General features: G+C 48.5%; 1 protein-coding gene across 6 annotated transcripts in view; it reads left to right on the top strand.

The window, feature by feature from the left end:
* The window catches only part of MDM4 (MDM4 regulator of p53), a 554,746-nt gene that overhangs the window by 63,835 nt on the left and 465,261 nt on the right, over nt 1–25,650 (top strand). The window contains exon 2 of one of the 6 annotated variants that reach the window (XM_085651201.1): nt 14,949–15,088. The exons of 4 other annotated variants lie outside the window; for them this stretch is intronic. The gene's annotated coding sequence lies outside the window, so the exon portion shown is untranslated. Of the gene's footprint in view, nt 1–14,948; nt 15,089–23,456; nt 23,596–25,650 lie in introns of those variants that run through there. One more of the 6 variants, XM_085651202.1, reaches the window with a different exon arrangement.

Genomic DNA, 25,650 nt, shown 5'->3' with positions numbered 1-25,650 from the left:
ATTTTGGTTTGAGGCCACTTTCCCCTGCTCCTAGTGGTGGTTGTGATTTTTCTAACTCCAATAAGACTTCTGTCTCTTGTGATGGTGTTTCAACCCCCATAGTCAATAACGTTTCAGACCTTGATTATCTTCAGCTTGAAGGATATTCGTTGAGGATGTTTTCTCCATTTGATAATTTGGTTTTACTTTCTCTGGATGTATTTTTGCCAACTTTATTTTCCTAGTATATTTGTATAAATCGATTCTGGTTTGGGCGATGTCTAGATGAGCTGTTGGGCAGAAATTAAGACCTTTTCTGAGGACATTTTGTTCCGTGTTTGTTAGAATTTTTCCAGAGAGGTTAATTACATTGAGTTCTTGTGAGCTTGAAGATGTTATTTCTTTGATTGTCTCAATCGATCCTTCGTCCATGTGTCCATTCTTGGTTCCTCCCCTGCCCCTCTGGCCTCTTCTTGTCTTCCTCTCGTGCTTCTTGTTCCTCTTCCCCGGCCTCTGCTTGTTCCACCTTCTTTTTTTTTTTTTTTTTTTTTTTTTTTTTATAAACCATTATTTATGTCAACATGGTACACAGCTATTCAGCCGACATCCCGGAGGTCCGGCAGCACGATGAGAACAATACGTAAGAAGGTCCATAGCTATAGATCAGGAGTAACAAAGGTTTAGTTTTAATGTAAACCGAAAATAAAAAACACAAGCAAGGCAGAGCATATAATAAACATGTGCTAGTTCTCAGCTGGGGCGGGGTCCCACTCCCCTCAGCGGAGCAGTACACCACGCCAAAGAAGTGAGGGGAAAGCAGAGGTACGGACTCCAGGTTATGGACAGTTTTACGTCCAAAGTTGGAAGTAGAGCTAGGGGGAAAGTTGCACATCGAGCATCTCAGTAACCGGGGGCACACAAATATCTCCCCTATAATGGTTCCATTGCCCCCATATCTTATGCCATTTCTTAGGGCGACCTCGGGCACTGTACACCGTTTTCTCCCGGAACATGCCCCAGTCCGTATTTTCCATCCATGTTACCAGGGTGGGAGGTCTCTGGGATCCCCACAGCTGCGCAATATCTCGCTTCGCCACCATATTCCCCAGGGTCACCCATTGGGTCTGAGCGGCATCCTAGTCGGTGGGACCCCAGACATTCAATAGGCATCGTCTTGCCTCCGGTAAGAGTGCGATACCCGTGACCTCGTCCATCACGTCATGAATTTGTTTCCAGAACTCTGCGATCTCCCCACATTCCCAAATAATGTGTAGAAAGGTGCCCAACATCCCACAGCCTCTCTTGCATAAGCCATCTTCAGAGAAACCCATGTGAATCAGGCGGGGCCCCGTGACGTAAACCCTGTGAAGTATATTAAGCTGCACCAGCCGCAGTCTCGCCGGGCTCGCAACCTCCTTCGGAGAGGAGATGGCATACTGCCAGTCCTCATCGTCCAGCTCGAGACCCTCCCTAGTCCATTGTTCGCGCACAGCGAGGAGGAGGTCGGTCCGAACATTTACAAGCTTCTTGTAAATCAAGGGGATTGTACTCTCCGGCATATGACCATCCAGAATCCGATCCTCCAGAGGAGAAGACTCCAGCACGACCTCCCCCTCGGCAAAGACAGATAGCAGAGCATGACGCACCTGGGCATATCGAAAGTATTCAGTACCCCCTAATTCGTACTCCGTCTGCAGCATCTCAAACAATTTCACCTTACCCTTAGCCAGCAGATCCCCAACTCTAGAAATCCCAATTAGGTCCCACTTCTCAAACCCTTTTGTGTGCCATAATTTCCCCAATATATCTGATTCGAAAAGCGGAGTAGCCTGGGTAAGCCTGTCCTTCCAGCCCAACAAATTTGTAACCGCCTTCCACACATGCACTGCCGTCTTGGTTGGTCCCGTGAGGGACCCATCCAGTGATTTGGAATACAGCGCCCTAAGATAATTACCCCCGCGCAACAACCACCGATCCATAGCAAACCCAGGGTTCCACGCCGGACCATAAACACCGTGGTTAATCGCTCCCAACTGGGTAGCCCAATAATATCTTCTGATGTCAGGGAGTGCAATCCCCCCGTCATACCATGGAAGGGTCAACTTTGCAATAGCTATACGCGTCCCATAACAGCGAGCGCTGGAGACTCTCCACCTCCCGAAAATAACAGGCCGGAACTAACTCTAGGGTGTTCTGTAGGGCATAGAGAAATCGGGGAAGAGACCTCATTTTAAACAATGCGGCGCGGCCTAGGAGGGAGAGCGGCAGCCGCCTCCAACCCGCAACGTCCCGTCTCAAACGTGACAACGGAGGGAGTAGGTTCTTCTCGTATCGGACAGAGGGATCGGTGGAAATATATATCCCCAAGTACAGAAAGCCCTGCTGGGCGATCTAGATGGAGCAATTCCGCGGGACGATAGGGGTGTCTCCACTTAGAACATATAGATGCGACTTTCCCCAGTTAATGGCGAGACCCGAGTTTCTACCGAAAGAATTCAAGACGTCACAGACTACTATGAGGGATTTCCTAGGTGAGGTCAAGTATAACAAAATGTCGTCTGCATACAAAGAAATGCGGTCCTCGTGGTCTGGCGACCATCGGATCCCTTTTATGTCTGGCTGCCATCTAATCCATGCCGCCAGCGGCTCAAGGGCGAGGGCGAACAATAGTGGCGACAGAGGACAACCCTGCCGGGTGCCCCTCCCAAGCTCGAACGGAGATGACGCCCTACCGTTCACCGCGATTTTAGCCAAAGGTTCCTCATAGAGTAGCCTAATCCAGCCTATAAAACCCGGTCCGAAGACAAATTTTGTGAGTGCTGCCCACAGATACGGCCATTCCACAGTGTCGAAAGCCATCGTGGCATCAAGTGACGCCAAGATGGCCGACTCCCGCAGCGTCCCAACCCTCGTGAGCACGCCATGGAGTCACCTGAGGTTCAACGCAGTGTTGCGGTGTGGGATAAACCCGGATTGGTCCGGGTGGATCAAGTCCCCAATGACCCTGATCAAACGGTTAGCCAACAGTTTGGCGAGGATTTTTGGCTCAGCGTTGAGTAGGGAGATCGGCCTATACGAGCCACATCTGTTCCTGGGCTTGCCATCTTTGTGTATAACCACTATTGTCGCCAGACGTTGGTCAAATGGGAGACACCCATTCTCCCGCGCCTCTACAAACATATCTCGCAAATGCGGAACAATCTTATCCGGCCTGAATTTATACAACTCGATAGGTAAGCCATTCGGACCCGAGGCCTTGCCCGGGCGTAGCGAGCGGATAGCAACTGCAACCTCATCCGCGGTGATGTTACCATCAAGGTCTTCCCTGTCTATGTCAGAGAGACAAGGCATGGCAACATCTCGCAGCAGTTCATGCGAGTCTTCCTCCGGCTTGTCCGACACGGACGTATAGACTATGTGGAAGTGGTCCGCGAAACACTGGACTATCCCGTCGGGTTCGGTGACAATATCCCCGCCGACTGTCACTATTTCTGGCACAACTCTATTCACTTGTTCTTTTCTGTCTAACCACGCTATTAATTTCCCAGCCTGGTCCCCTACATCATACAATTGCCCTTGTTGTTCCCTGCTAAGAACCTTGGCCGCGTTTGTCACCAGTGCTTTATATTCAGACTGTTTTAATCTCAGCTTATGCAGTGTTTCCGCCGTAACCTCATCTTCCAGGACTGTCTCTAATACCACTATCTCAGCCTCGATCTGCGCCACCTCCGCATCTCTCCGACGTTTGACATTCACTATCAAGGAGAGGGCCTCCCCTCTCAGTACCGTTTTAAACGCTTCCCACAAAGACACCGCGGAGGTAACCGAGCCAAGATTCTCCAAAAAGTAGAGATCGACCGCTTTCAGCAATGCGCTACGAGTCCTAGGGTCACGGAAATACCAGGGGTTAATCGGAGCCACCCTACCTGCCGCTCCCCGGCCAAAATCCATACAAATCCACACCGGCGAATGATCGGAGATGCCCCTAGCCATGTGCCTAGCCTCGGACACCAATGAAGCTTGGGCAGCCAAGGTGAGAACATAATCTATTCTAGAGGCTACCGTGTGCCCCAGAGTGAAAAGTGTACTGCCGCTGAGCGGGGTGCAGCAGCCTCCAGCAGTCAACCAGACCTAGTGTATCAATAAAATCTGGGAGCCATCTCTGCGCGCCCCCAGGGTCCCTTGGCAGATGTCTGTCTAGTAATCCGGAACCAACTGCATTAAAGTCACCACCCACCAACAACACGCCCTCGGGGAGATCCAGCATAGCCCTCCCCAAGTCAGCAAATGTGGCGGTCTGCAGGCCAGGAGGGACATAAACAGAAACCAAAACCAGTGTCCTGCCCTCCCACCTCCCAGCAACAGCCACAAAGCGCCCCCTCTCATCGACAGTGGTAGAATCAATCTCAAACGGCAGCGAGGTCCTAACAAGTATTCCAGCCCCCCGAGATCCCGAGAAAAACCCAGAGTGCGCAACAAATTTATAACCCTTTCTATTGAGAGCATGACACATATTGCCTATCAGGTGCGTCTCCTGCAGCAAGACTATGTCAGGAGAGCACCTCTTCAGAAATTGTAATACAATCCCCCGCTTAATACGATCCCCCAAGCCATTAACATTCCAACTAAGTATATTCAAACCCCTACCCCCATCACGAAATGGCAAGAGACCCCCGCCCCCCCCCCAGAGAGCAGCACACGAGCGAAAAAGACTTGCATTGTGATACCTTGCAAAGAGAAAAACAACAACAACCACCCCAACAGACCCATACCACCCCCCACCCTGCACCCCTGCGTAAGCCTAAAAAGCCCCCCCAACTTGCAGTGTGCCTGTCGCCCTAGCAGAAACTAATCTACAAGAAGAAACCCCGTAGGAGGAAAAAGTTCCCATTGTACCCCCGCCACCCCCGGACAATAGCCATCAAAGAAAACAAAAATCAGCGAACCACTGTCCTGAGCTTAGCCAGAATGTTCAATCACCGGAATCCTCACTCTTGTGCGACATGACCACCTTCTGCTCCGCCAGCATGATCCCCACTAGTCCGCCGCTGAGGCAATGTGTCGAGCCATTCCCCAACCACGTCCGGCAAGTCAAAGAAAAAGGTTCGCTCTTCGTACTCGACGCGCAACTTGGCTGGGAAGAGCATGGCATACTTCAGACCCATCTCACGTAGCCTCCTCTTAGCCCCCAGGAAACTCTGCCGTTGCTTCTGCACCGCCTGGGTGAAGTCAGGATAAAAACTCACTGCAGTGTTCTGGAAAGTGACTGGTTCGGACACTCGTGACGCCTGCAGAATGGCGTCGCGGTCCCTGAAATTGAAGGTCCTGGCGATGATCGGTCTCGGGGGGGCTCCCACCTTGGGCCTCCCGCCTGAGACTCGGTGGGCCCGCTCGACCGCAAAGAACTTGCTGAGGCCCTTAGGCGCCAGATGATTAACCACCAAGTCCTCGACAAACAAGTCCGCTGATTGCTCCTCCGATTTCTCCGGAACGCCAACAATGCGCACGTTATTGCGCCGCGCCCGGCCTTCAAAATCCTCCATCTTGCGGGCAAAGAGGTCATTAGTAGTCCTCAGCGTACGGACCTCTATTTGCAGATCAGAGACGTCCCCCGTGAGGCTAGAGGTTTTTAGGTCCAATGATTTAACTCTCTCATTAGTTTTCCCCAGGTCTGCGCGAAGCAAGTTAACATCAACTGAGATAGTATCCACTTTGTGTGCCAGGGTCTCGAACTGTTGCCCAATAGAGGACTTCATCCCCTAAATGGCGCCCATGATGTCTTGCAGTGTCAATTCCGGTTCGGGGACCGAACCATCTCTCGGTACTTCCTGTGGCTTCCCCGGTCCGCTTGGCGATCCCTTTTGCTGGGCATAGCGATCCATATTGTTAGTTTGAGTGTAGCCCCCCCGCCTGGTATTCTTGGGCTTCTGTTTTTCGGCTTCCGATTTGGCCGACATCCTCAACACCGGAACAGTCAGCGTCAAAGACAGACCACTCAGCCACACAATTGACACGAGGTCCGCTGGATCCGGGACCCCGATTTAGGCCCAGGCATGTGCAGGCCGAGCTACAGGCGACCGTTGCCCAAGACACTCTCGGGCCGAGGCACGCAGTTGTAGAGGAAAACGAAAGTGAAAGTGAAAACATCCCCCATCCGATGGTCTGCACCACACACGGCCGCTGTTGTTCAATTAGTGTCCGGGCCCATGCCAACGCGAGACCCGGCATCTCCCGGGGGTAGGCCGCGAACTTCCACTTGTCACAACTTCGGTCTCCGGTGTACGATTTCAGTCCCGACAACGACGTCCGCCTCAGCAATGGTTCATCTCCAATATTCCGGATATTTGACACAGGATTCTTTTCAGGATAGTTGCCGGAGGGAACGAGGGTCGCGGGAGCTCTGTGCTCACGCAGCAATCTTGGTCCCGCGCTAGGCTCCTCCTGTTGTTCCTCCTCTTTGATTGTTTTTTTTTGGTGCTGTTGTTCTAATGCCATCCGCATCTCGGTTAAAAAATCGGTCTTTTTTTCTCCCCATATCTGATGTTGCTGGTGTCGTGTTTTCGTTGTCACTTACATCAGTACTTGTAAAGGAGTCGTAGCTGGAGAGTTCTCTACTGGTCATTTCCAATCGTGCTTTACTTTTCCGTATTTCATATTGTCTGCCAAATGTGAAAATTCGACCTTCCTCAAAGTCAGATTTCTCCCTTTGGAACTTCTGCTGTTTCCGTTGTTTTACTCTGTCCTCATGTTTTCCTAGATTCTTGAGGATGTCAGATTTCAATTTGGCCATATCTTCTGATAGTCATTTTTTCAATTTCCTCTTCTTTTTCTTTTAGTTCTTCCCTGATTTCATTTAGAGCCTTTTCTATGTGCTTTATTAGAATCCGTATTAACCCCATGGATGACTCTAGTAGATGTTCTCCCCACTCCTGGAGTAGTTCGCTACTTGTATCTTGGTGACTTGGCATTAATATAAGGCGGAGACCTCTAGGTATTCTTTTTACCTCTACATATTTTTGCAGCGTTATCAGCTCCCACCATTTGTTAATTTCTTTCTTTGATCATCTCTCCCAGTATCTCAGTATTTCCTTAGTGCTACTTTGTGGCGTTAATTGGCCCCTCTCCGATCGTTGTGAGGTTGCTGTGGAAAATAATCCGGACAGTTCTGCATTTCTTTTTGCCTCCCTTCTTTCCATGGCAAAAATAATTTGTGTTCCGATTTTAAATCCCTTGTCGCTTTAAGAAACTAGTTTCCTTCCCATTTGCTGCAATTTTCCCAAAAACACTTGGTTGATTCTTTGTTATACTATGGCTAGTCTGATTGGTTAAATTGTATCTTCCCGCTTTTGAGGAAGTCACTCTTGCCGAAGTGTTTATTGAGGGAAGCGATAGCGCGTTATCTTACGAAACCCCATTACCACTTATTTCACCATATCAAGACGTAATAGATTCTATGAGGAAAATGCAAACAAAGCAAAAGCACCTACCCGATGCCGATTTCCAGCGTTGCTCTCCGCCCTCCGGTTGAGACCCCCGCGGTTCGTCGGCATCCGGGATCGGTGCCTGCTCACTTTGATGTCCCGTTTGTAATTCCTGAAGAGAAATCCTCCTAACGTCTTGTTCAGGTGCTGTTTGAAGTGGTGGCTGCCTCGCGTTTTGATTGAAGTCTTTAAAATGCGGCCCAAGTTATAACGCTGGCGCTCGATTTCCAGGGGCGGTGCGTTTCTTTTCCGGCAGAGCCACGCCGGTATTTATAACTCAATTATCGCCCAAGAGCGAAGTAAAGACGCACTCACTTGTGTTCCAGAAGTAATTCAGGCGAATTAATTTATTCATAATTTGCCATGCCCTACGCGTTTCGGTCAGACTACTTTGACCTTGGTCACGGGATTGATCTAAAAAAGAGAAAAAGGTCTCCTTTTATTTCATCTGCAATATGTAATATATTACCTACTGGCAGTCGCCAGTAGATGGTTCTAGTTGGGACCTATTTTCCATGGGAAATCCGCAACATTCTATTCCCAATAAGTCTGCCGCCGATTGACGAATCTTCACGAAATCTTCCAAACTTTTGGCCAGCTCCACTCCGCTCCTACCCTGAAAGTTTTGCGGTGATTCGTCAAGCGGGGGCCGAGAAAAAAGGGGGGGGGTCCCAAAACGCGTTTTCCCCATGCAATTTTCCATAGGATCTGTTGTCGCAGCTACAGCCGAACTGCTGAACGGAATTACACCAAATTTGGCAAAGAGGTAGTCCTCAATTCAGACTCGTTCTTTTTGCTTAAATGGTGTAAATCCGTTAAGTAGTTCCTGAGAAAATTAGAGTTAAAAGTTAGTGATCTCTATGGCCGAGGAGGATCCGCGGACCCTCCCCGCACCCAGCGCGCACCCTGCCGTGCACGAGCTAAATGCTAATTGGCTGTCAACATTCCAGATCAGGAAGTGTTGGCAGCCATCTTGTGCCTCGGTAGAACCGAGGCACAAGAAGCCCCAAAAAAAACATCGCAAAACGCGAAAAAGGGGCAGGGTAGAAACACCCTGACCCCCTAGGCCTGCTCAGGGGGTCCCACAAGGACCCCCAAGGCCAACAAAAAATGTTTTGTTTTTTTTTTGTTTTTTTTTAAATCGCGGGATGCGCGTAGGGTCCCCGCATCCCGCTGAGGGAAAAAAAAAACCGAACCGCTACCCCCCAGGGCCGGCTTCTGCAGTGTCCCGGGGTGCCCACCCCCGGGACACTACTGTTTGCAATGGCAGGGCGGGAGCCTCGCGGCTTCCACCCTGCCATTGCAAACTGCTTTGCTATTTGAAAGAGAGCAGGGAAACCTGCTCTCTCTTCCAAATAGCAAAGCAGATTGCTTTTCCACATGCGGAGCAGCTAACATGCTGCTCCCCATGTGGAAAAGCAATGACGGCTCCCGCAGGAGGCGGGGAGCCGACGGGGCCGTGGGGGAATTGGGGACCCCCCCACGGTCCCCAACAAAGGCCAGGCCCCAGGGGATGGTGTCCCCGGGGCCAGTAGAGGCCCGGGAGGGGGTCCTGCGGCCCCCCTCCCCAAAATAAAAAAAAGGACTTGCCCCGGGGGATGGGGTCCCCGGGACAAATTAAGGCCTCGGGAGGGGGGCCACGTGGCCCCCCTCCACAGTTTAAAAAAATAAAATGGGGGGCAGACCCTGGGGGATGGGGTCCCCAGGGTCGAAAAATAAGAAAAAGGGGAGCTACACAGCCCCCCTTCTTAAAAAAAAAAAACAACAAAAAATAACGGGATCGGGAGGAGGCCAGGCCCCCTCCTTTCATCACTTTGCAAATAAGCCCCCTGGCGCATTTGCAGAGGGGGAACGAATTCCCCTTCAATACTGGGGGTCCTCCAGTATGCGCCAGGGTGCTGCGTTGCAGAGAGGTGTAATGAGGCCACGCCCCTTTTTACACCTCTCTGTAACGCAGCTCCGTGGCACTTACTGGAGGCACCTGGTGGGCTAGTTGGCCGCCAGGGGACCTCAGGATTCAAGGGGACTTAATCTCCCAACTTAAAACACGCCACGGGGCGCGTTTGCACAGTGGTGAAGGTAGGGGGCGGGGCGTGAGGTGATACTGTGCAAACACGCCCTGTGGCACGTTTTAAGTTGGGGAATTCATTCCTCTTCAATCCTGAGGTCCCCTAGGGGACAACTAGCCCACCAGGTACCTCCACTAAGCGCCACGGAGCTGCGTTGCAGAGTGTTGTAAAAAGGGGTGTGGCCTCTGACCACCTCTCTGCAATGCAGCCCCCTGGCGCATACTGGAGGTACCTGGTGGGCTAGTTGGCCCCGAGGGGACCTCAGGATTCAAGAGGAATTAATTCCCCAACTTATAACGCGCCACAGGGTGTGTTTGCACACATATCACCTCAGGCTCCACCCCCTTCCTTCACCATTGTACAAATATTCCTCTAAAATCAGCCGAACTACGAATTCCGATTTACTCCCCTGTAATCAAGAGAGAACTCTGGGCTGCATCTTTTAGCCCAGCACTGACTCTGAAAAGTCATTCTAAGCGTACTTACCAGTAACTTGTATTTCCTTCCATAGGAATCCATTGTGTGGTTTTCACCAGAGAATTTTGTAAGTGTCCATTTTTGAAACGTACAAATATTCCTCTAAAATCAGCCAAGCTACAAATTCCGATTTACTCACCTGTAATCAGGAGAGAACCCAGTGCTGCATCTTTTTGCCCAGCACTGAACATGAAAGGTAATTCTAAGCGTATTTACCAGTAACTTGTATTTCCTTCCGCAGGAATCCATTGTGTGGTTTTCAGCAGAAAAGTGTCTGTCTATTTTCACAAACAAAAAAATATTCCTAAATAATCGTCTGTGTGACTTAAACACATTCTTTCAACTGTTTACAGGAGGTTGGCCAGTGCTGGATCCAGGATCCACCACTGAGTAAGAAAAAGTAACGATAACATTACTTACCTGCTAAGTGAATTTTCTGCCATAGGATAACATTGGTGATTCTATGTGAAAAAATTTCTAAGTGTCAACTTTTAAAATACAATAATATTCCTTAAAAATAACTACTGTTACCAAAACGCTTTTACTCAACTGTTTACAGGAGATGTCCAAGGACTGAATCTGGGATCCAGTCCTGTGGTTAGAAAAGTAATCCATAAAGTAACTAATTGCATTTAACTAGAAATTCACATTGAGCTCAATGTTGCTTTGTGTTTGAAATTGGGTTGGCCATTGCAACAACTGTAACTACTGTACTTAAAAGTCTGTTGCCTATTTGCCAAGTATTTAAACTAAAGTTATTCATTCTGAGAAGTATATTTTGTATTGTAATGTATAATGTAATTATAATGTAATTAAAAAAAATATCTAAAAATAAATAGTTTAAAAAATGTAGTAAATCAGTATCAAAAAAATCAGTATAACAATTAATACATTAAAAATTGTCATTTACAAAACCTTTGAAATTCACTGAAAGAAACATAGGTTTCAGGCCTGATATAGTTGGGAATTTAGCATTTAAAAAACCTTTGAAATTCACTGAAAAAACCATAGGTCTCAGGCCTGATATAGTTAGGAATTAGCATTTAAAAAACCTTTGAAATTCACTGAAAAAACCATAGGTTTCAGGGGCGTTGTAGTTAGCTGGACATTTCCCTCGTACAAAAACATTGAAATTCCCCCGTTATAGTTAGTTTAGCCAACTATAACTTGCGCGCCTGCAATGCACTGCTGATGACTTCACATATTACATCACTCATGACCTGGTCCGCGACATCACTCAAGACATCACTGATGACATCTCAAATGACATCACTGATGTACCAGTCCACTCCTCCTGCCCTCCATTGCCCAATTCTATGGCCCATCATTGACCTCCTGCTTAGCCTCTGTGCTTAGCTTGCTGCCCCTATTCTCCTTCCCCCTGCCCTCCGATGTCTTTGTGCATGCCCCTGCTCCATCCTTTTTGACCACCATGGACCTGCCACTCATATCTACTCTGAGTGTTCTGTTGAGCTGCCACTCCCCTCCCACCTGCCTAGCATTGTCAGATGACTGTAACCTGTCCCTGCCACCTCCAGCCTGCCTGTCCACATGCCATGCCCCTGTCCCCTTCCTCCTGTCCTCCATGGTCCATTTTACTGCCACACCCTTCTGCCCTCCCTGGTCTGTTGTGCTGCAACTGCTCCTCCTGCCTGTCCCGCGCGGTCTGTTGTGAGGCCTCCAGCTGCCCCTACCATCTTCCCTCCATGGTCTGTGTGTATGCCATCATAGTCTTATTGTTGCTCTCCATGTTGTGTCTTGTTTCTAGTGCCCATCCTGCCTGACCTCCATGGTCATCTTGCTGCTCCTGCCCTGCCCCCAGCCCTCTGTTTCCATGTGCAGACCCCTATTCCCTCCCTCCTGCCTTGTCTGTTCCATTGTAATGCCCCTGATCCCTCCCTCCTGCCCTTTATGGTCTGTTATGCTGCAGCTTTCTCTCCTGTCTGTCCATTATGGTCAGCTAGCTACCATTGCCTCTTTCCCCTCTTCTCTGTTGTACATGTGCATGGTCCTGTCCCCTCCCTATTGCTTTCTATGGATTGTTGTGCTGCACTCCGGTCCCGCATGCGCTGTGTGGTGTATTGGGTCAGTTTGGTGCCACTCCCCTCCCACCTGCCTAGCATTGTCAGATGACTGTAACCTGTCCCTGACCCCTCCACCCTGCCTGTCCACATGCCATGCCCCTATCCCCTTCCTCCTGTCCGCCTGTCCTCCATAGTCTATTTTACTGCCACACCCTTCTGCCCTCCCTGGTCTGTTGTGCTGCAACTGCTCCTCCTGCCTGCCCCACACGGTCTGTTGTGAGGCCCCTTCCCTCGAACTCTCTTGTCTGTGCCCAGGTCCTGACCCTCCCTTCTATCCTCCATGGTCATTTGTGCATGCCCCTGCACCCTCCTTCTTGCCCATCTTGCCCATCATAGCCATTGTGCTGCCACTAACCCTCCCGCTTGCCATGCATGGTCTTCTGTGCTGCCATGGTACCTCCCACCTTCCCTGTGTGGTCAGCTAGCTGCCCCTGACCCCCTCCCACCTTCCCTCCATGGTCTGTGTGTATGCCATCATAGTCTCACTGTTGCTCTCCAAGGTGTGTCTTGTTTCTAGAAATTATGATTAGTGCTGAAAAAAGAAAAATTAGGGCACATTTTGAGTGACTTCTCAAATCCTCTTCTATTTCATTAACAAATTCTGACATGCAGACTGAAACATGCACTTTCAATACCAGCAGCAGACTTCCTTGGTGAACAGTAGTTTTACTACAGTGATCTAATAAGCAACTAGAGTGCTAACATTCTGAATTTATGGCAAATGTGTGACACATCTGAATGCCTTCTTGATGGAATCAAAGTAAAAAACAAAGTATTTCCTACTGAGGAGACTGTAGTAAATGAGGACATTAGGAAACATCATAACAAATAAGTCTCCCAAAATGGCCACCAGAGACAAAATAGCCCAAATGTAGCCCAAATATCACCCAGATGTAGCTCAAGTATAGCCTGTAGGAGAGTAGGATCTGCACTTGTGTTGCCCCCACTTTTTTTCTGATGTATACACTGGTTTCTAGCTATAGTCTGGCTGGGTCCCTGCTAATCAGGGCCCCAGTCTAACTGATCTCTCTAAACAACTTGGTGTGCATATTAGATGCACTAGTGATTGGATACTGTTGTGCCTTGTGAGCCCCTAGTATATGGTACCTTCGTTACCTAGGGCCTTGGTACTTCACAGGCCTACCAGGGGCTGCAGCATGTATTATGCCACCCCTGGAAGCACTCACAATCTGACACCACAGGCCTGCTACTGCATCCTGTGTGAGGTAGTGTTAGCGCTCCTCACTGAGGTATAGGTTCCTATATCTCCCCATACACACACATATAAACCTATCAGTCACCCCTATGGTAATCCCTATCAATCCCAAGGGCAGGGTGCATGGTTTACTATGTGAGGGGGTGCTTCTGCCTGAGCAGGACCCCTCTGCAGCTGGCCGAGTCTATTCTCTGCTGCTGTTTGTGGATGCGGTTAAACTATATACTCTTAAGTGCATTATAACCTCGCGGTAAATGCTAACTTTGGATTGACTGTATCAAAACATGTTGTGTTTGGTGTCAAACAACTTGGAATCCTACCCCCACACCAGTAACCGGTGTGGGAGTAGGATCCCACCCCTCTAGAGGGGACGACATGTACCCACTGTACTACACGGTAGAAATCATCTAGAGCCCTGGCATCACAAAATGGATGCCACCAGCACAGACACCGGGCTGCCCTCCTGCTGCTGATCTAAACTCGCAGTGGAGGGAGCCCAACAAAGGGTTTCCTGTCACAGGGAGGTGTCACCACCTCCCAGACAGGATTTAGTGTATTGGAGCTGGGTGGGTGCACTCTTGGAGTGCTTTGAAGTCCTGCACTGGGGGAGCAGTAGGCTCCTCTGTGCATATGCCAGCTCAAACCGGTTCAGGGGCTACCTGCCCCTGCTCTGGCGCGAAACTGGACAAAGGGAAGTGGGTGTAACCACCCACTACCCTGACCCTCCTAGAGGAGTGGTCATAGAGCTAGTCCCTCCCATCTTTTTACTATAAGATACCAAAGCTTGCCAATGCAACTTAGATTACACCTGGACGACGCTCTACTAAGAAGAATCCTGGCCCTTCGACGTTCCACTATCTCTGGAAGACTGAAGAATCTCCCTTGGAGTCAAGGAGTGACTCCCCTGCTTGGCAGGCACCAAAACTCTTCGACAACGGTTGCAAACTTTACCGCTCCCACCGGACCCCAAAGTCCCTGCGTCCCCTGAAGCGGATTTCCTGACCTCTCGACGGCTATTTTGAGTCCCCTGCGAAGCTGTGGTGTCTGGACCCCACTAGTGACGAGGAACAGCAATACCAGGGAACCGTGCACTGATTTCGAGTGCAAGCCCTAATCTACGTCCAACGAAGTTGTGCTTTGGACCACTTGTTGTCCAAGTCCCTAGCAGGTCTAGTACTGAAATTCAGCGGCCTACCCCGTCCCGAGTGACCGTGGGCTGTTGTTAAACTTTTCCTGCAAAGGCGTCTTCGCGGTTGCTTGCCCGTTGGCTAGGAACTCACCTGAAGACTTCCACATCAACTTCAAGGGCTCGCCTGGTTGCTCTGGGCCTGCCCTCACTTACCCTCGCTGGGTAAGTCCATCAGAACTTGCTGGTCTGCACCATTGACAATCTTCACTCTACACGAGACTTGCAGTTGCCAAGGCTTGTTGGCTCCATTCCGGGTGCCGACAGTCATCAGCTGCAGACGTCGTGGGAACCTCTGACGCCAGCTGCTGGTTATCTTCGATCCCTCCTGGTCCTCGTGAGCGAAGAGACAAAACACCATCATCGACCTGAAGAGACGCGACCGCTGTGGTCATCCATCTTGCTGGCCACCGGTCACTAGCAAGTGACTCTGACCTCTGTCCCCTCAATTTCTAGGTCTTCTGCAACTCCAATCCATCGTCGGATTCGAACGGACACCTCTCCAGTCGTCACAAGCAGCAAGTCTTCAAGGATCTCCATTGAAAACAGCATCGCGACCCGACACCAAAGGACACCTATGCACCCGGCTTCCCTGGGTGAGGTAACTCGTGCACTCCGGTGCCCAAGTGTGTGTTGGCTCTCGAAATACTTACCCTGTAAGTTGCTTGCCTGTTGACTTTTGCGAAGTGCCCTAGAACTGTAAAATACAAACCGCGACATTTGCCATTGAAACGCATTGAAAACCCGCGTGTGTGTTTAGACACTGCACGCGTCTCCTGTGGGCTGATTACTTACCTGCTAACACTGCAGAAGTGAAGCCCTAGGCCTCTTCATTTTGCAAGTCGAGTTTGTTAACCCATTATTTTAGTATATGGTCTGGTACGCCCCTAGGGCTACAGCCATATTTGTGCTTAATTTATTGAGAACTATTGATCTTTTGAATGTTTACCTGGCTCTAATCTCATAAAGAGATTAGTAGAGTATATTTAGAAATAAATACATATATATTTGATATATATACCTGTGTGGTGTCTTTTCATTTGGTAATTCAAGAGATTATAAGGTAAAACAAGCTGCTTTACATTCCTCAGAGACTTAGCCTGAAGGCTGCTCTCCACAGCTACCACTAGGATAGCTTTCTTTAAAAGGTTGTCTTTAAACCTATCTACCAAGAGTCGAATTGGACTGGTGCCAGGTGGCCACTATAACTAGTGACCAGCATATGCCAGGCCCACTTCTCACATTGGTGAGCAGCGTGTGGGATTCCAGCTTGCCAATGTTTTACCAGAAAATCTCTATTTGAATTACTAACTGAAAACCACTTAAGGTACTCAAGGTACATATAAAGTCAAGCTAGTATCAATAAGTTCTACTGAACTTAGAGCTGTTTGTGAAGGGACAAGCACACCCTTGCTACAGCTCAAGCTAGGTCCAGTAGGCCTCAACTAGTGTAGGTAGTACAACACTGCACAACACTAGTATGTCTCACCATGGTGGAGCCAGTGGGTCCACCCCATCTCAGTACAAAGATATAGCCTACACTGAACTGAAGGCCTTATAATTTGAAAGACAACTGAGGGTGGGCAGGAGTCCCTCATCACAACACCTGATAGATCTGTTAGTAGCAGATGACCTGAGACAAGCTCTAGGAGCAAGTGGGTCTGCATCAGGGGGTGGTTCAAACATAGTCTCTGGGTCTGATGATGATAAATCTAGATGACCTGGAGTCTGTGGTTGAAGGGCCAGACCCAAAAGGGTCTGAAAGGAACAGAGGAATTCTCCCTAAGAGAACTGACAGAGTGGGAGAAAGGACCAGGTTCCCTTCAAGGGAATCTGACCATTCATACCACTCTGGAAGAGAATCTGTTCACCAGAGGAACTCCAACTTTCCCAGGGAGTCCTCCTCTGAAAGAAGGTTCAAGATGCTCCAGTATGAGGAAGCTAGGCTTGCCCTCAGAACCAAGCAATTGGCCTTAGATAGGGAAGCCTTCGAGCTCCAAAGAGCTTCTAAGAAGGAGGGGTTAGATACACCTGGTGGCAGCAACAGTGTCCCTAGAGGCAGAGATTACATGCCAGATCAAAGGAACCTGTCCTAGGTTGTTCCTCCCTACCAGAGTGGGGATGATATCCACAAATGGATAACTGCTATGGAGAGGGCCTGTAAAGTTCAACAGGTCCCCCAGAAACAGTGGGCAGCAATCTTGTGGCTCTCCTTTTCAGACAAAGGGAGAGACAAGCTCCTCACTGTTAGAGAAGAGGATGCTAATGATTATGAAGCCCTGAAGAGTGCTTTGATAGATGGGTTTGGCTTAACCACTGAACAGTACAGGTTGAAGTTCAGAGACACCCAGAAAGCACAGACTCAGGATTGGTCTGACTTTGTTGATTCCGCAACCAAGGCTCTAGAAGGTTGGCTGGTTGGTAGTAGAGTAACTGACTTTAAGGGATTGTATAATCTTATAATGAGAGAACAGATCCTTAATAATTGCCAGAACCAGTTGTTGCATCAGTACCTGGTGGACTCCGATCTGACCTCTCCCCAAGAATTGGGAAAGAAGGCAGACAAATGGGTCAGAACCAGGGTGAGGCAGAAAGACCAGAACCAAGGTGGTGACACTAAGAAGCAAGATCCTAAAGGCTCAGATAAGGGTGGAGATAAATCTAAAGATCAGAAGTCTTCACAAGGGCCCCAAAAATCTGCATCTGGTGGGGAGTCACAATCTGCAAAGGGAAGAGGCCAAAAGAAGCCCTGGTGCAAATTCTGTAAACAGAAAGGGCACTGGACTTCTGACTGTACAAAGTCCAAAGACCAAACCACCACCACTCCAGCCCCTAAGGCAACTGTTCCCCCCTAGTGCAGCAAGTGGTGGAGGTAATACTCAGAATAAGGGTGTAGTAGGGTTGACCCTGGGTTCTGATGTGGACTCTGGCCTAGTCAGAGTACCAACACAGGCAATGCTAGTTTGTGAGGGAGACCTTGATATGTCCTTCCTAGTGAGCCCCAGTAATCTGGGCAAATACAAACAGCAGCCTATCATAAATGGCAAACAGGCTTTGGCATTTAGGGACACAGGTGCTAGTGTCACCATGGTGGCAGAGGACCTAGTGGACCCTACACAGATCATCCTGGGTGAAATGTACCAGGTAACCAATGCAAGCAACACCGGGACCAACCATAGCCTGGCAGTTGTGAATTTCTCCTGGGGAGGGGTAACTGGCCTAAAAAAGGTAGTAGTCAGTGCAGACCTCCCTGTCGAATGTTTGTTGGGCAATGATCTAGAGGCTTCAGCCTGGTCTGAAGTAGAATTATGGACTCATGCTGAGATGTTGGGCATACCTGCAGAGGTATTTGCTGTGACCAGGTCACAAGCCAAAATGCATTAATCTGAACCAGCTCTGGAACCTGAAACTATGGACCAGGTGCTACCCAAGAGGAAGAGCAGTAGGGTTAAGGCTGGGCCTTCCCCTCTGTCTCAGATCTCAGATTCCCCTCCTGAGGGAGGAGAAGCAGAGCCTGTAGAAGGAACTGCCCCAGAGGAACTTGAGCCTGGTCAGGTTGAGTTCTTGGGGGCAGGGGGCCCTTCCAGGGAAGATCTGAGCAAAGAGCAACAGTGCTGCTCCACTCTTGAACCCCTCAGACAGCTGGCTGCTGCTGAGGCTGCTGGGAGTGCTAGTGGGTCCCATAAGGTTTATTGGGATGAGGGGCTCCTATATTCTGAGGCTAGAGATCCTACCCCTGGAGCCACCAGGAGGCTGGTAATTCCTCAGAAGTTTAGGGGGTACCTCTTGACCCTAGCACATGATATCCCATTAGCAGGACACTTGGGCCAAAACAAGACCTGGGACAGGCTTGTACCACATTTTCATTGGCCACACATGTCTGAAGACACAAAGGAGTTTTGTCACTCCTGTGTCACTTGTCAAGGCAGTGGCAAGACAGGTGGCACCACAAAGGCCCCCCTGATACCACTACCTGTGGTGGGGGTTCCCTTTGAAAGGGTAGGGATTGACATTGTTGGTCCCCTTGACCCACCAACAGCATCTGGGCACAGATTTATACTGGTGGTAGTGGATCATGCCACCAGGTATCCAGAAGCTATACCCCTAATGACTACCACAGCTCCTGTGGTAGCAAGAGCCCTCATTGGAGTTTTCTCCAGAGTGGGTTTCCCAAAGGAGGTCATCTCTGACAGAGGTTCTAACTTTATGTCAGGATATCTAACTGCAATGTGGAAGGAGTGTGGTGTAAACTACAAATTCACTACTCCCTATCACCCACAATGCAATGGGTTAGTTGAGAGATTCAACAAAACCCTAAAGGGAATGATTAAAGGACTCCCAGAGAAGCTTAGGCGAAAATGGGACCTTTTACTTCCCTGCCTTCTGTTTGCATACAGGGAGGTTCCTCAGAAGGGGTTTGGCTACAGCCCTTTTGAACTTCTTTTTGGGCACCCTGTTAGAGGACCATTATGTCTGGTGAAGGAGGGATGGGAGTTACCTCTCAAACCTCCCAAACAAGATGTAGTGGACTATGTACTATGTACTGTAGTAAATGAGGAAATTAGGAAACTTCATAGCAAGTTTCCCAAGATGGCCACCAGAGACAAAAGAGCCCAAATGTAGCCCAAATATCACCCAGATGTAGCCCAAGTATAGCCCAATGACAGAATGTCAGAGTGTTCTTAAGAACAACTAGAGCGCTTACTGTCTTACTTATGACAAAAGTATGGCACACCTGAAGCCATCTTGATTAGAATAAACTGGTAACACTTAAAACATTTAATTTAAAAAGGAACACGAGGGGGTTCATTTTGCCATAGAAGTTATGATTAGTGCTGAAGAAAGAAAAATTAGGGCACATTTTGAGTGACTTCTCAAATCCTCTTCTATTTCATAAAAAAAATCTGACATGCAGACTGAAACATGCACTTTGAATACCAGCAGCAGACTTCCCTGGTGAGCAGTAGCGTTACTACAGTGATCTAATAAGCAACTAGAGTGCTAACATTCTGAATTTATGGCAAATGTGTGACACATCTGAATGCCTTCTTGATGGAACCAAAGTAAAAAACTGGAAGTATTTCCTACTGAGGATACTGCAGGGAATTAGGAAACTTCATAACAAATAAATCTCCCAAGATGGCCACCAGAGGCAAAAGAGCCCAAATGCAGCACAAATATCACCCAGATGTAGCCCACATGGAGCCCAATGACAGAAGTGTGCAAAACACTTATTTTTTGTGTATTTGCAGTTTTATATAGTGCAGACTTGTCAGGTATTGGAGTGCTTTACATGAGCATTGGTTACATCACACAAGATCAAATTCATTTTGGTTGTAGGCATGGGGAGATTAAGTGATTTGACCAGAATCACAGAATGTTGAGCTGAAGCAGAAACTCCAACCTGGTTCCCCAGTTGCAAAGTCTGCAGCTCTGGAAGTAACACCACATCCTCTCCCCTAGGTGCAACATTTAATCAAGTGGTCAACTGGATAAAACATAAAGATTACAAATAATGTAAAAGTTCTTTGTCGCTATTTGAAAACTCAGAAAATATGTCCTCATTTTAGTTTTTTAGAGCACTAACCATAATTTTGATGCAAATAAGACCCTCTCATATATGTAATTTCTAAAGGAAATACTCTAGGTATTACAGTTTTGAATACATCAAGATGACGTCAGGCGTTCCACACTTTTGTAATAAATATAGAATGTTAGCAATCTAGTTGTTCATTGGGATACTGTTGAGAGGCGGAGGCCAGGGGCACGGACTCTGAAAATTGAAGACAGGTAGGAGAGTGCAGAGGCAACAATTTTACCACACTGGGCGGGCAGGAAGGGCAGTGGCAGCACAACAGACTATGGAGGGCAGTGGAAAGGGGGGCAGGGGCAACAAACCAACAATACAGGACTGGCAAGAGAGGCTGTGGCAATGTAATAGACCATTGTGGGCAGAAGGAAGAGGCAGTGGTAGTACAACCATACATGCCAACAGATCCGTTTCAGCCAGGAAACGTCCAATGTTTTTAAGCTCAAATGGGCTTTATTTGATCTGTCTCCTGTCTACAATCTCCTCTTTTTCAATGCAACTCAAAGGGGAAAATCAATACCCCAGTTTGTTTTCAAAATCTCCCTCTTACCAAGTTCAAAATGTTCGCAAGTATGGTACATTGGATCATGGTAAGCAGGAGGAATTGGGGTAGGGACATGGACTCGGATATCAGAGGACAGGAGGGACATGGAGAGGTGCACCAAACTGACCCTACAGGGCAGGCATCAGGGTTTTCAGCAGCACAATACACCACACAGCGCATGCGGACCGGAGTGCAGCACAACAATCCATAGAAAGCAATAGGGAGGGGACAGGACCATGCACATGTACAACAGAGAATAGAGGGGAAAGAGGCAATGGTAGCTAGCTGACCATAATGGACAGACAGGAGAGAAAGCTGCAGCATAACAGACCATAAAGGGCAGGAGGGACGGATCAGGGGCATTACAATGGAACAGACAAGCCAGGAGGGAGGGAATAGGGGTCTGCACATGGAAACAGAGGGCTGGAGGCAGGGCAGGAGCAGCAAGATGACCATGGAGGTCAGGCAGGATGGGCACTAGAAACAAGACACACCATGGAGAGCAACAATGAGACTATGATGGCATACACACAGACCATGGAGGGAAGATGGTAGGGGCAGCTGGGGGCCTCACAACAGACCGCGCGGGGCAGGCAGGAGGAGCAGTTGCAGCACAACAGACCAGGGAGGGCAGAAGGGTGTGGCAGTAAAATGGACCATGGAGGACAGGAGGAAGGGGACAGGGGCATGGCATGTGGACAGGCAGGCTGGAGGTGGCAGGGACAGGTTAAAGTCATCTGACAATGCTAGGCAGGTGGGAGGGGAGTGGCAGCTCAACAGAACACTCAGAGTAGATATGAGTGGCAGGTCCATGGTGGTCAAAAAGGATGGAGCAGGGGCATGCACAAAGACATCGGAGGGCAGGGGGAAGGAGAATAGGGGCAGCAAGCTAAGCACAGAGGCTAAGCAGGAGATCAATGATGGACCATAGAATTGGGCAATGGGGGGCAGGAGGAGTGGACTGGTACATCATGCTAAATGGAGGGCAGTGGCAGCACATCAGACCATGCATGGCAGGAGGGAGGAGGCTAGTCCATGGATTCAGACAACAGAGGATAGGGAGGAGGTGGCTGGGGCAGCAAGCTAACTGTTCAGAGAAGGTGGGTATTAGGAACTTTATTGTTTTTAAAATGTGTGTCTGTGCGAACTACTTAAAATATGAACAAGTATGCAGCATAATCTCACTTTTATTCAGGAAGAAGAGGACGTTTGTGACTGTGACTCAGGGCTCACTTGGCAGAAACACCCCCTGACCCTCCACCCCCATCGCAAAATGTAATGCCCGTGAAAAGGGTAGGTGGACGCAGTGTTATATAGAACATAGTCCTGAGAGCACGATTGAAAATTAAAACTAGATATAGTATATGGTATAAACTATGCTCCAAAAAGTGTGATATAAGATGAACCGGGGCATGAAATATAATATGCAATACATTGTGCGCAATGACAGATTTATTGGAGAGCGCGAGATAGCACAGGCACTAGCGCGTACTATGCGATATGCGCCTTGGAGTGTAATATGCACAGGACAGTGTTGTGTAACCTAACTAGTCTCTAAAGTTGGAATATAAAATATGTGCTGGGGAGTGTAACGTTGTATATGCACTGTGACAAAGATATGGATCCCAGATTGTAATATGTATGGCATAGCGCTGTGCGTTATAACCTAGGCATCGAGGAAGGCACGTTAGATGGGGCAATATAACCCGTGCGAAGGCAAGTGTGGCATGACATATTCACGGGGTGGTGTTACAGTGCACATGGGCTAGAGAGTGTCATAGCATACGCACTAGCTAGTGGAATACAACACAGAGGTGTGTGGCACTCGGCGGGCACTGGTGGGTGTAACACAGCATTGGGCTCACCCCGGAGCACGCTGTGACTCTCAAGTGAGGTTCGTCTCCTTTCCAGAGAGTAAAATAAAAAGTATTACACATCCGGCGGTGGATGTGTATTTTATTAACTGTGAGGGGGGTTTCTTGCATAGTTTGGTCGAATTTTTGTCGAATCCCCTTTGAATGGCTTGGTGTGCGTGTATATTAAATGTGCCCGTCAATAGCTACCCATGTTTGTATAAATAAACGACAAGGGTGTCTACTTGGAGAGTACCCACCGGCGGGGGCGCCGGGATTAGGCACGGTAGGGCGTCAGACACGTCAGAGCTTCACTAGCGGTGTAAATACATTCCATGTGGATTCATTCTATGCATAGTCGCCTTTTAATGAATATCACACAAATCGTCATGGTGATGGGTACATACGGTTTGTCCAGCATGTCTTAGGTGTTTCTATAAATATATATTTTTTTTAAATAACAAAAAGCAAAGGCCGGCCCCGGGGGATGGGGTCCCCGGGGCCATAAGTGGCCTGAGGAGGGGAGCAACGCAGCCCCCTCTTAAAGAATTCAAAAACAAAAAAGGAAATGACCCTGGGATATGGGTCCCCGGGGCCGATTAAGGCCTTGGGAGGACCAAATTAATTTTTTTCAACAAAAAAAATTAGGGTGCAGGCCCTGGGGGATGGGGTCCCCAGGGTCAGTAAATTATAAAAAGAAGGGGGGCCACACAGCCCTCCTTCTTAAAAAAAATAAAAAAAATAAAAGACCGGCATCGCGCCGGAGTCCACGCCCCCTCCTTGCAGCACTCTGCAAACGCGCCCCTTGGCCAGTTGTAAGTTGGGGAATTAATTCCCCTTCAATTCTGAGGGTCCCAGAGGGCCAACTAGCCCAACACCATCATCGACCTGAAGAGACGCGACCGCTGTGGTCATCCATCTTGCTGGCCACCGGTCACTAGCAAGTGACTCTGACCTCTGTCCCCTCAATTTCTAGGTCTTCTGCAACTCCAATCCATCGTCGGATTCGAACGGACACCTCTCCAGTCGTCACAAGCAGCAAGTCTTCAAGGATCTCCATTGAAAACAGCATCGCGACCCGACACCAAAGGACACCTATGCACCCGGCTTCCCTGGGTGAGGTAACTCGTGCACTCCGGTGCCCAAGTGTGTGTTGGCTCTCGAAATACTTACCCTGTAAGTTGCTTGCCTGTTGACTTTTGCGAAGTGCCCTAGAACTGTAAAATACAAACCGCGACATTTGCCATTGAAACGCATTGAAAACCCGCGTGTGTGTTTAGACACTGCACGCGTCTCCTGTGGGCTGATTACTTACCTGCTAACACTGCAGAAGTGAAGCCCTAGGCCTCTTCATTTTGCAAGTCGAGTTTGTTAACCCATTATTTTAGTATATGGTCTGGTACGCCCCTAGGGCTACAGCCATATTTGTGCTTAATTTATTGAGAACTATTGATCTTTTGAATGTTTACCTGGCTCTAATCTCATAAAGAGATTAGTAGAGTATATTTAGAAATAAATACATATATATTTGATATATATACCTGTGTGGTGTCTTTTCATTTGGTAATTCAAGAGATTATAAGGTAAAACAAGCTGCTTTACATTCCTCAGAGACTTAGCCTGAAGGCTGCTCTCCACAGCTACCACTAGGATAGCTTTCTTTAAAAGGTTGTCTTTAAACCTATCTACCAAGAGTCGAATTGGACTGGTGCCAGGTGGCCACTATAACTAGTGACCAGCATATGCCAGGCCCACTTCTCACATTGGTGAGCAGCGTGTGGGATTCCAGCTTGCCAATGTTTTACCAGAAAATCTCTATTTGAATTACTAACTGAAAACCACTTAAGGTACTCAAGGTACATATAAAGTCAAGCTAGTATCAATAAGTTCTACTGAACTTAGAGCTGTTTGTGAAGGGACAAGCACACCCTTGCTACAGCTCAAGCTAGGTCTAGTAGGCCTCAACTAGTGTAGGTAGTACAACACTGCACAACACTAGTATGTCTCACCATGGTGGAGCCAGTGGGTCCACCCCATCTCAGTACAAAGATATAGCCTACACTGAACTGAAGGCCTTATAATTTGAAAGACAACTGAGGGTGGGCAGGAGTCCCTCATCACAACACCTGATAGATCTGTTAGTAGCAGATGACCTGAGACAAGCTCTAGGAGCAAGTGGGTCTGCATCAGGGGGTGGTTCAAACATAGTCTCTGGGTCTGATGATGATAAATCTAGATGACCTGGAGTCTGTGGTTGAAGGGCCAGACCCAAAAGGGTCTGAAAGGAACAGAGGAATTCTCCCTAAGAGAACTGACAGAGTGGGAGAAAGGACCAGGTTCCCTTCAAGGGAATCTGACCATTCATACCACTCTGGAAGAGAATCTGTTCACCAGAGGAACTCCAACTTTCCCAGGGAGTCCTCCTCTGAAAGAAGGTTCAAGATGCTCCAGTATGAGGAAGCTAGGCTTGCCCTCAGAACCAAGCAATTGGCCTTAGATAGGGAAGCCTTCGAGCTCCAAAGAGCTTCTAAGAAGGAGGGGTTAGATACACCTGGTGGCAGCAACAGTGTCCCTAGAGGCAGAGATTACATGCCAGATCAAAGGAACCTGTCCTAGGTTGTTCCTCCCTACCAGAGTGGGGATGATATCCACAAATGGATAACTGCTATGGAGAGGGCCTGTAAAGTTCAACAGGTCCCCCAGAAACAGTGGGCAGCAATCTTGTGGCTCTCCTTTTCAGACAAAGGGAGAGACAAGCTCCTCACTGTTAGAGAAGAGGATGCTAATGATTATGAAGCCCTGAAGAGTGCTTTGATAGATGGGTTTGGCTTAACCACTGAACAGTACAGGTTGAAGTTCAGAGACACCCAGAAAGCACAGACTCAGGATTGGTCTGACTTTGTTGATTCCGCAACCAAGGCTCTAGAAGGTTGGCTGGTTGGTAGTAGAGTAACTGACTTTAAGGGATTGTATAATCTTATAATGAGAGAACAGATCCTTAATAATTGCCAGAACCAGTTGTTGCATCAGTACCTGGTGGACTCCGATCTGACCTCTCCCCAAGAATTGGGAAAGAAGGCAGACAAATGGGTCAGAACCAGGGTGAGGCAGAAAGACCAGAACCAAGGTGGTGACACTAAGAAGCAAGATCCTAAAGGCTCAGATAAGGGT

Source organism: Triturus cristatus, chromosome 1_1, assembly GCF_964204655.1.
Source record: "Triturus cristatus chromosome 1_1, aTriCri1.1, whole genome shotgun sequence".
Taxonomy (NCBI): domain Eukaryota; kingdom Metazoa; phylum Chordata; class Amphibia; order Caudata; family Salamandridae; genus Triturus; species Triturus cristatus.
The sequence above is the reverse complement of the archived record's forward strand: the minus strand, read 5'-3'. Positions and strand labels throughout refer to the sequence as shown.